We start from the raw sequence: 4,731 nt of genomic DNA, 5'->3' as shown, positions 1-4,731 counted from the left end.
GCAGCGCAAAGGAAGAAGAAGTCAAGAGCCATTCACTCCCATTCTACCGCTTGGAAGTAAAATGATATGTGGGATTATAACTCCGTCTGCATTGTGCTACAAGAAGAAAACCATATTCACTTAGGATGCCTTGAGGGTGAGTAACACATGGGGATATTTTTATTTGGTAGTGAAGTATCGCTTTAAACATGTACTTACAAAAATTAAATTCAGAAAAACTGAAAATAATTTGAGTGGTCTCTTAATATTTTCTGTGGCTGTATGAAGGATACTTACCAGATGCTCCCCAAACTTTCTGAAATACTTTGTCATAAGTGCTCCTTGTTTTCATCTCCTCCCTCAAACGGAGGAGTAGATCCATTTTGGAGCCCTTTTGGATTAACCCCATGTGTTACGCATTCTTTCACAAGTTTCCTTAAGGCATCAACCTGTGTGTAAACAGATGCAACAACAGTCATTAATTAATTAAAAAGCAGAAAACTTTACCTCATAACACTGTCTGACTGAGTACTGGATTCTGATTGGCTGGAAGGTATGCATTAAAAGCGTTTATACTATGGGGCTGTTGAATGCTTGAATCTGATTGGCTGACGAACATTCAGAGGTGTGCAATTATTTTCAGGGAAACACACGGTGTACGTAGTTCCAGGTAGCTCTCTTGACCGCATTACAGTTCCATATCACGTCGCATAGTTAACTGTAATAACGGAAATTAGCATACAGTAGCCTACCTATACAGCACACAGGACTAACAAAAACAACAACATGACAGATTTTCCGAAAGTAAATTTTATATTTACGGTGAATATAAAACTTAACAACTGGGCGGCAACAGTATTAGACAGTCCAGATGAAAAACAATATAAACAGAAGCGGACGGGACGCACAGAGGTAGCCTAATTCACACAAGCTCTCTCTTTCTCTGTGCGTCTCTGTCTCTCTCGCTCTCTTTCTAATAACTTCATTAATAACTGCATTATAATGGTATCAACGGCTCAAGCATCCATTACCAGCTTTAAAATGATGTTTTGGAACTAGCAAAAGAGGGGTTGGATGAGATGCGGAAGAAATAATCCTACTCACAATAGCCATTTAAGGACAAAAACAGGAGGAATCCCTTTAAATATATCATCTGAACGATGTCTTGAGGTGTGGCAACAGTAGTACAAGCGGAATACTTAATGCACAGGGAGTTCCAGTCAGTTTGATTACCGTTCTCTCTCTCTCTCTTTCTCTCAAAAATCAAGCCGAATAAATGCTATAATTCAATGACCACAGTATAAGCGTGATAATCCACAGCTGGTCATGCATTAAAGGATTTTAAATGTGCTTTGCGTCAGGTGGTTCTTTACCTCCACGTCATGCATTAAAATTAGCTGTCGATAATCCTTTACTTAAACCTCCTTGGTTTTTGGCATTGTTACTAACCAAATTGTAGTCCCGTATAACAACATACTGAACGTCTATAATAAATAATTTAAAGTTTAAGTGCATTGCTATTACATTTACATAAAATGTTAAAATTCACCTTTAAGTTCATTAGTTCACTTGACAGCCGTTCTTCTGTAATGTCAATGTCTGCCTGCTCTGCAACAGATGTCGTTGCTTTGAGTTTGGCATACTCAGTGTTGAGTACTTGTTTGCTGGCTCTAGTGCGAGGCCCAATCCACGGTGCCCATTTTTCATAGGAAGGTGAAACCTTTAAATGGATTGTCACGGTTACCTTTGTAGTTGAAAACATAAGCTTTCTTAACTGTTATTGCATTTAATACAGTTTTATGGCAAATTAAAATGATATACACAATCATCCATGGCACTAGAAAAGCATGCATACATAAATTCGATTTTTTACAGTGAGAGAAACCTTTTCAAAATATGGCTGCTGAAAATTTCATTCACAGAACCACTCATACAGTATCTATAACTTACTTTGTAAAAAGCCTCTGCCAATAATTTCTTGGTCAACAGATTACCAGAAATCTTCAATATCAACATGACCTTCAAACTGTGGCGGAGGATCCTCAATATCACTCACTGCAAGACATTTTGCTCAAAATCAGTGTTATTTGGTAGTACTAGTCATGTTAAGAGAAGAGACTACGAAGACCACTACGTTCTTGTGGCCCAATGGTAGAGCACTGTGTTAGCAGCGCAAAAGGGTGATACAAAAGAAATGTATAGCTTGAATGCACTGTAAGTTGCTTTGGATAAAAGTGTCTGCTAAATGCATAAATGTAAATGTACTTACCTGGCATGCTAAAAACTCCCTTCTTGTGCAAATCCAGTATCACAACGGGTGGATAGACCCCACAGTGTGCATATGAAAAACTGTAATCATGTGCAGTCAATGCCTCAAAGTGAAGATAACCATGAAGAATGGAGTCATGGTTTGGATACTTTTTTTGGTTTGTCTGTTCCAAGATGTCCAAGGCCCTGCCTACTGCAGTGTGATTCTGTAATAGCATTTGAAATTCGATCAAGACGGATAAGTCGTGTTTGACATATGTGAGTGTTTACCAAACCGGATTTTCAGAGAGAAACTTTAGGACAAAAGTTATTTCCACAATAATTCACTGATGGACAAACATATGTTTGCTTAAAAACACTTCAGATCTATTCAAATTCCTATCCAAAACCAGACTCTTGAAAATAATGATTAACTTTATTTATTAAAATAGATGGGTACATCAAAGTTGCATGAATGCTTAAGTAAAGATTACCTGTACAGACTGTCTTAAGAACAGGCAAAGATGTAGTGTTAATATTGTGTGGTCATCGAAATTGTGCAGCCCTTCTGCCCATTCCTGGTATCGGTAGAAATGTCCACACACCCCACACCTCTTACAGTATGAGGTCACAGCTATAAGGAAAGTAATACTGTATTGGTCATGAGATTCCTGTAGGTTGTAATTTGAATTAAAAATTTAACTACATGTATGGCCTGTACTTATAATATATATAATAAACATGTAAAAAATCCAAAACATTATTTAATTAGACTTGGCCATATAAATATTAAGAAACTATACACACCTTCCAGTATGCCAGTGAACGTGACAATCTTTGCCTTCTGTGTTATTAAGATTGGATCCGAAAGAGGGATCTTTCCAGGGCATACAGTGCAAAAGGTCTCCAGTGGAATGAGATGCTTGGGCAGTGACTCAATGTTCTGTGGTGAGCAGACATCTTTTGGCAGAACATTTGGCAATTTCTTGTTGTCCAGCAAATAAAGAACAATTGCAGTCAAAGCACGTCCATTTGGTGGATATAGAAGACTTTCCTCAGTGTGTACGTCTTCACGACCAGACTCTGCAAAGGTGTCAAACACATCACTGTCTGTACATATGACTTTTAGAAAAAGTTCAGGTCGAGTCTGGTTCAAGTGCCACTTTGCAATGGACTTATGAGGACATGAATTATTTGGCTTAGAGCATGGGCAGTGCCAAGAATTTTTTTTTTCTCAAAACAAACAATTACTCTCCCTAAACGAGAGTAGTATGAGGTGGATATTTCCAGGACTGACACATACATTTTCGATTTTCCATTGCCAAATGAGACCTCTTTACTCAGTGGGCAGCTCTCAAACTCAGCTTTTTGCTTTCTAGCAAGACACAGTTTCTTTGTGTTGTCAGAAATCCACTTTCTTCTTACCATATCTGACAGAACTTCTTCCTTAAGTGTGATGTCTGGTTCAGATGATATAGGACAGTAGGATAACGACTTCACATGGATGCATTGAAACCCCATTAAGCCAATTCTTCTGGAAAATTCGGAAGAGCGTTTGCATTGCTCTAGCTCACAGCTCACTTGATGGTTGTTTCCCCAGGTGCATTTCTGCACATGTATAGGGTTTCCAAATCCAGAAAAAGTTCTTCCAACAGCAAAAATGCCTTTATTGCGGTCTATGCATTGGGATGGAAGATGGTGATTTGCATTTACATCAGTATTCGCTGATAAGTGACGTCTTTGAATGTGTATCTTAATGTTTTTCTTGTTCACAATCATGTTACAGAATGTGCATGTGGTTCTTTTGGGCTTTGACTTGAGTACTTTTTGAGTAATTTGTTTGTTCGTATAGGGGGTTTGGGGTGGAGTTGATGAGGTAGGCGTGTCTTCACTGTTAGACAGCCTAATTACTGTTGGATACAAAGTTGTTGTCTTGCAGGCTGTTACACAATGGACACTGGAGCGTGCAGATATGGAGGGAGCACACGCGCTGGAGGCTGCTGCACACACGCTGGAGGGAGCATACGCGCTGGAGGCTGCTGCACACACGCTGGAGGGAGCACACGCGCTGGAGGCTGCTGCACACATGCTGGAGGGTGCTGCACACGCGCTGGAGGGTGCTGCACACGCGCTGGAGGGAGCACACGTGCTGAAGGCTGCTGCACACGCGCTGGAGGGAGCACACGCGCTGGAGGCTTCTGCACACATGCTGGAGGGAGCACACGCGCTGGAGGCTGCTGCACACGCGCTGGAGGCTGCTGCACACGCGCTGGAGGCTGCTGCACACGCGCTGGAGGGTGCTGCACACGCGCTGGAGGGTGCTGCACACGCGCTGGAGGGCGCACACGCGCTGGAGGCTGCTGCACACACGCTGGAGGGAGCACACGCACTGGAGGCTGCTGCACACACGCTGGAGGGAGCACACACGCTGGAGGCTGCTGCACACATGCTGGAGGGAGCACACACACTGGAGGCTGCTGCACACATGCTGGAGGCTGCTGCACA

Source organism: Triplophysa rosa, unplaced genomic scaffold (genome assembly GCF_024868665.1).
Source record: "Triplophysa rosa unplaced genomic scaffold, Trosa_1v2 scaffold60_ERROPOS404118, whole genome shotgun sequence".
NCBI classification, from domain to species: Eukaryota; Metazoa; Chordata; class Actinopteri; order Cypriniformes; family Nemacheilidae; genus Triplophysa; species Triplophysa rosa.
Note: the sequence above shows the minus strand (reverse complement) of the source record.